The sequence below is a fragment of the Cebus imitator genome, unplaced genomic scaffold, assembly GCF_001604975.1.
Source record: "Cebus imitator isolate Cc_AM_T3 unplaced genomic scaffold, Cebus_imitator-1.0 Scaffold793, whole genome shotgun sequence".
NCBI lineage: Eukaryota > Metazoa > Chordata > Mammalia > Primates > Cebidae > Cebus > Cebus imitator.
This window is the reverse complement of record NW_016108108.1, coordinates 169405-176310: the sequence shown is the minus strand read 5'-3', so window position 1 is coordinate 176310 and position 6906 is coordinate 169405. Positions and strand designations below refer to the sequence as shown.

The 6906-nt window shown below is 48.2% G+C and overlaps 1 non-coding gene and 1 pseudogene across 2 annotated transcripts; one reads left to right on the top strand and one right to left on the bottom strand.

Moving 5' to 3' along the window:
• Nucleotides 1-1185: 1185 nt before the first annotated feature.
• Nucleotides 1186-2241, top strand: LOC108297327 (annotated as a pseudogene). The gene is made up of 2 exons (XR_005198554.1): nucleotides 1186-1738; nucleotides 2086-2241. The product of XR_005198554.1 is annotated as a 60S ribosomal protein L13-like (transcript).
• Nucleotides 2242-4095: 1854 nt separating this feature from the next.
• Nucleotides 4096-4167, bottom strand: TRNAA-AGC. The gene has a single exon. It is a non-coding gene; the product is annotated as a tRNA-Ala (tRNA).
• Nucleotides 4168-6906: the final 2739 nt, after the last annotated feature.

Genomic DNA, 6906 nt, shown 5'->3' with positions numbered 1-6906 from the left:
AAAAGTAAAATTGTGTAATTTTTGGTCGGACTGCAGCTTTCCCTTCTAAAAGATTAATACTTTAAGTTAGTGTTGTCAAATAGGGCTTTTTACAGTGATGAAAATGTTCTATATCTGTGCCACCCAGTTGGTAGGTATGACACGCCACATGTGGCTACTGAGCATTTGAAAGAGGAACAGTACAGCAGCTCTGTTATCAAAACATAATCACAAGTATCATTCAAAGCTTGCAGACTTTGTTTTCCTACCTGGGAAATACAAAATGTTTGGCACTGTTGACACAGAAATCCACTTCAGCAGTGAAATTCTTAAGATTCTCCCATTAAAACATACACTTTTTGTTCTTATTCTCAAAATCTGAGAAAGCAGCACAAATTTATGGTCTTCTTTAAAGCAATATTTGAAAACACTATTGCAGAAGAGATCTGACCTAACCAATTCCATGTTGCTTCTAACCTCCAAGCTGTCCTTGTTCATACCTGGTTGTAGGCTGACCTAACTTTGGGAGGAGCTTAGGTGATAGTTTAGCTTTGAAACAAAGACAATAGCAGCCCTTTCCTAAAGAAACCTGCTTCCTCCCTGCAGGACTAGGCTGCTTTTGCAGGACTAACAAATCAGCCACAAGATTAGAAAACATGGCTTAGGAGTCTTGCAGCTGGAGGCGGCAAGACTCTAAACCTCCCCAGATTGCTCCTGGGGATAGCATCACTATTGTAAAACCTAAGATCGGTGCTTGAGATATTTGCAGACCCCGCACTCCGTGGACTGGCCGGCACCACCCATCAAGATAAACCTGCTCAGCAGGTCTTGTGGCCCCTTCCAGGATCTGAGTCAAGGCAGGAGGACAGCTTCCAGTTCCTATGATTTCATCTCCGATCCAACCAATCAACATTCCCAACTCACTGGTCCCCTACCCGCCAAATTATCCTTAAAAACGCCAGTCCACTTGGGGAGAGTGATTTGAGTAACAATAAAATGGGTTCTCCCGCACAGCCGGCACTGCCTGCCGCTGTCTTGATAAATGGTCCTGTCTTAGCAGCGGGCAAGCTAAACCCATTAGGTGGTTACATATTTTCAAATTTTCAGAGCTTTCCGTAAACTGAAATTTTACCATCAGTCCTACAGTAATATGATCTATGCTACAAAACTCGCCATAAAACCTTCCTACATAACACTGCTGTGGAGATGTATAAAGTGTCTCCTGCGCAGGAGGCGGTAGGCAGCCGTGGGCCCAGCCAGGATGGCGTGATCCTGAAGCCCCACTTCCCCCAGGACTGGCAGTGGCGCGTGCCCACGTGGTTCACCCAGCCGGCGCGGAAAATCCGCAGACTCAAGGCCCGCGCAAGCCAAAGGCGCGCTGCATCGCCCCGCGGCCTGCGTAGAGACCCCTCTGGCCCCTCACGCGGTGCCCCCCTGTGCGGTATCAAACCAAGGTGTGCGCCCGCCGCGGCTTCAGCCTGGAGGAGCTCAGGGTGACGGACATTCACAAGAAGGTGGCCGGGACCACTGACATCTCTGTAGATTGTGGACCCGAGAAGGCAGCACAAGTCCACCGAGCCCCTGCAGGCCCATGTGCGGCGGCTGAAGGAGTACTTCTCCAAACGCACCCTCTTCCCCAGGAAGCCCTCGGCCCCCAAGAAGGGAGACAGTTCTGCTGAAGAACTGAAACTGATCACCCAGCTGACAGGACCAGTCATTCCCATCCGGAATTTCTGTAAGAAGGAGAAAGCCCGGCCGGGCGCGGTGGCTCACGCCTGTGATCCCAGCACTTTGGGAAGCCGAGGCGGGTGGATCAATTCGGTTCAGGAGTTCCAAGCCAGACTGGCCAATATGGTGAAACCCCGTTTCTACTAAAAAATACAAAAATTAGCTGGGCATGGTGGCTCGTGCCTGTAATCCCAGCTACTTGGGGGGCCGAGATAGGAGAACTACTTGAACTGAACCCGGGAGGCGAAGGTTGCAGTGAGCCGAGGCGGCGCCACTACACTCCAGCCTGGGCTACAGAGTGAGACTCCAACTCAAAAAAAATAAATAAAAATAAAAATAAAAAAAAGAAGGAGAAGGAGGAGGAGGAGAAAGCCCGAGTCACCACTGAGAAGTAGAGGACTTTCAAAGCTTTCCCTAGTCTCCGCAGGGCCGGTGCCAACACCTGGCTCTTCGGCATATGGACAAAAAGAGCCAAGGAAGCTGCAAAACAGGATGTTGAAAAGAAAAAATAAAGCCCGCTTGGGGTCTTGTAATAGATACATTTTAAAAAGAAATCTATAAAGTTTAGATTGATTCTTCCTCTGACAGTCTACCTTGTTACACTCTAATTTTGCAGGAATTGTCAAAATCTAATGTCAGTCCTGTCCAGCAGGTCCCACTTGTATTTCCAAATCAGATACATCCCCGGGTCAGGAAACGGTATTTTGGAAAAGACAGCATGAAAAATTAACCTTAGAACCGCACTGGAAAGGACCATTGTGGGTTTGTCAAGCACAAATATGCCCTTGCACTTATGGCAAGCGCCCAGTATCACACCTAATCCTGGGCAATGGCTGTTTATGCCCTGGGCCCTTTCCTAGCGCAAACGTCCCTTTAGGCATGGAGTCCCTACCCTACTTACCTGGGCTCCCAGAATTAGCTACGAAACAACTCTGATCCTCCATTCTGCAAAGGCCTCTTTGCTGATCCATCCTTTTGAGGGCAGACCATGCCATTAATACTTGTGCCTCAAGGCCTGAGAGGTGGCACAGGAGGGGCTCTTTGCCAAGGGTTTGTATGAAGCTTGTATGATTTTGTTACAGTCGGTAGCACAGGTGTGAGCAGGGCAGGAGGGGGCTCCGCACACACACACGCACCAGAAGTAAAGGGTCAGGCGGTTGTTAACGATTTCTCTGAAGTAATAATTGGTCACAGCTGGTGCCAGTGAAAGGCCGTTTCTTAATAGATAGAAAACACCTGAAACTGGGGGCCAGTCACTGCCCAGTAAGATCTCAGCAATGGGGAGAAGTAACAAAAGATCCAGGAAGTATGCCAGCGTTTACCACCCCAGCTCGAGACGTGAAGCCATACCTCTGGTCCTTCAGGTCGCCCGCTCTGCCCTCTTCCAATGTACTTTCCTTCATTACCGCTCTCAATCTTTTTAATAAACGTTCACTCCTGCTGTAAGCCTTGGCTCCGGCCCTCCTTCTGCCTTATGCCCCTCAATGGAATTCTTTCTTTCTCCTGAAGAGGCAAGAATTAAGGTTGCTGCAGACTCCTTCCAGATAACTGCCGGTGAAGGAGACCCAGGCGTCTGAGATCAACTTCCCCTTTGACTAATCACACTGCATTTCAGTAGAAGAAAAGGCTGACAGACTGGCGCCTCCGGTTTCACCCTCCTGTAGGTGGCATGCTTGGTCTTGGGGAAACTCTCACGAAGGCACTATTTTTACTTAAAACAAGATCAAACCAGAAACCTTTTCACATGTGAGTCCTAAAAATGTAAACCAGAACCCTTTCATTTGTGATTCCTGAAACTATAAACAGAGGCCTTTTCACAGTTTTAGATTCCTAAAACTGTAAACCGGAATCTTTTCATATGTGATTCCTGAAGCTGTAAGCCAAAACCTTTTCACATATGAGTCCTAAAATCTGGGACAGTTTTTCTGTCCTCTGGGTCTGTCCCTTGGTCAAGGAAGAGCTCAAGAAAGAAGGAATCTAAAGAAAATACCTATGGTTTCGCGTTTGATTTCGGTCTTTTTCTTTCTTGCTTGCTCTTTGATAATACTGGGAAATGTAGCCAATGTGATTAGGCTTGTTAGCTTGGTGACTTGCTTGTTTTTCGGCTTTTGGAATTCTGAGCCAGTCTGTGCTTTCCTGGCCTCTTTCATCTGGTCTTTTGTCTCTTGACCCAGCCACCCAGGCTGGTGTCAAAGCCTTAGGGCAGAAATGCATCTATATTAAAAGCAAAAGAGAGTTTGTTTTCCTAGGTTTCCATGTGAATTGGAAGAACTGATAGAGAGTGGAAGTGCCACAAAAACAAAACAAAACTGAGGCGAGTCGTGGACATGGTGACATGGTGGACGTAGTCTTGCAAACAATGCCACAACCAGGAGGGGGTGGAAAAAGTGGAGGTGCCGGGGATTGAACCCGGGGCCTCGTGCATGCTAAGCACGCGCTCTACCACTGAGCTACACCCCCTCGTACTTTATTTTGGCCAAAATATTTCTATGACCTGTCAGGATTTCCGGTCGTGCCAAGAAGCACATTCCGTCAAACTGCGTTTTGACTTCGCTGCACTGGATATTGTCTCCTGGCAACGCTGAGAAAAGGAAAAAGGGTGTTGAAAGTTCCGGCTGGGCCCGGGATCTCCCGCCGCAGCTCAGCCCGGGACGCCCGCTCGACAGCGGCCCGCGGGGCTGTGAGGAGCCCGGCCGCCCCCGGGGAAGGTCTGCGATGGGGCCGTCTCTGCTTGGAACCATTGCAGCGAAATCGCGAGCAGAACGCAGCAGGAGAAACAGAAACCCCTGAACGCCGCCGCGGGAACGCAGGTCCACGTGGGGAGAGGACAGGCGGGGAACTGCAGAGGTTCGCGCCGGGAGGAGTCACGGCTCCCGAAGGTTCCCACGCCCGGCCTCCGGGCGCAGAACCTGCGCGCTCTGCGTTTCGCGGCTCCGAGGCGCGGGTGTGGAGTCCCGAGCTGCGCACTGCGGGGAGAAGGAGCGAGAAGGGTACACCAGCGCTTACGGCCCTTCTTCCCGGGACCCTCCGCGGAGCAGAAGGTATGAGGGGCGGGGTGACCTGTGGCTGAGACACCTCCGCGCTCCTGGACGGGGCTCAGACCTCCCCACTGGGGCACAACCGCCAGGCGCTTCCTGCCGCTCGCCAAACCTTGCTGCGAGAGTCAATCCACAAATGAGCTTCTGGAGCAAATCCTCCATCTTTTCTGTTTCCCTCTGATTCGCTCCCACCCTCAAGAGACCTGATTCTCCTTGGAAACCTGAAAACAACATCTAGCCTACTTTAGGGACCTCCCCAGCTCCAGGCCTGGCGCTCCCGGCCGGTCACAGCCAGCTGGACTGCGCGCCTAGGGATGGACACACATGGAAATGGCCACGGTATACCTGCAATGCGTGAGCCACACGCGGCCCTGTCATCCAGAGATTAAAAACACTTATTCGTCTTTTGACTCAGTTCAGGTCACACTACTCCCAAAATACGGCACCTTCGCATTTGAGAAAACAGCAGAAGCAAAAACGTCTCTTTCTATGGGCCCTTGTTCCGTGAAGCAGGCCATGAAAGGTAGCTGATCTTCCCATTAAATTAAGTGGGTGATAAGACTGTCATTTCAGAGCCAGCTCTTCCCTATACCCCGAGGAAAGAAATAACCACACGGACATGCCAAGGAGAATCTGAAGAAACAGGCTTTGCTAAGTTCACCCCAGTTTATAACAATTAGATCCCCTTTGTCCAATTACACTTCTACAGGACTATCTACTTCTTCATCAAACCTAAGCATAAAAATATAGGAAGTCCTCACTTACTGTCGATTGGTTCTTGGAAACTATTACCTTAAGCAAAACAAAACCAATTTTACGATAGACTGCACTAATTGATACAAACAAGAGTTAAGTATGGCAAATTTGTGGTCACAAAACACCAAATTTCTAAATAAAGACTCCAAACACTTCTAATATTAAATATTGAAAGAAATGAGCTATACATATAGTTAAGATTAATAAACACAAATAATATAATTATTTACCCAATTTTTGGTGAATCAGTGACAGCAGTTCTAGTGGTGATGGGTTATATCAAGGAATAAATGTTTGCAAAGGAACAATTGTAGGGAGCAATTCCTACCACCACACGGTTCAAAAACAAGAATACAGCGGCTGAGTGCTTTAGCACCATATCAATGATTGTTATGCATTTGTAGGATTGTGGTATGCTTCCTGAATTTTGATTTTGCAGCAACTTGTATTCATTCATGCATTTTTCAACCTGCTTACTCTGGTTCAAGGTCCTGGGTGGCTGAAGCCTAGTTCCACTGCTCAGAGTGTTAGGTGGGAGCTCACCCTGGACAGGTGGCCATTCCATCATAGGGCTGGTTCTTAACACACACACACACACACACACACACACACACACACACGCACGCACGCTTCCTCCCCTCGCCACCTCAGACTATGTAGATATGCCAAGGAACCTAATGTGAACATTTTTGATGTACGGAAGGAAACCCACACAGACAGCAGCTTCCAGGAGAAATAGATTTTTTTCTCATCAACATTATAACAAAATGATGTTAAATGAAACAACATTATTCACGGATCTGGTGTACACAGATTTTCCTGTTTCTTTAGGTCTTCATTTCCAAAAGCGCCTATGTCACATAAAACTTAGTTTAATAGATGTGTATGCTTTTCTCTTGTTAATCTATCTTCTGTTATGAGGACTCAGCCATGAACCTAGCACTGGGTGGGAAAAGAGGTTTTTCTCCCCTAGACCTTCCTGTATGTGCTTTTGGGACAACACTGTAGGAGTCCCCAAGGGTGAACTTTTACCTGGGGGAGTTGAATAAAAACATGTATTCCCAGGCCTTACCCAAGAGACTGAGATGCTGAGTGCTTTCAGAGTCTCCAGAAAAGGGCCTGGGAATCTTCATGGGTGACAGATGTCGCAGCCAGATCGTCCTCACATCTGTGCAATCTTGTGTTATTTAATCTTTCCCAGTTGAATTTGATAATCAGGCAAGTGTAAAAACCACTGGGCCTGAAAATCTAGCCACAGCAACAGAAACTGAAACTGGGATCTGGGGAAAGTTAACAAGGGGAGGAGAAAGATTAAAAAGTACTAGAAGAAAAACTTGGGATTGTAACATTCCCCACAAACTGGGAAGGTCCTGGAAGACCAAAGACAGTCCAGCTTTAATAAGCA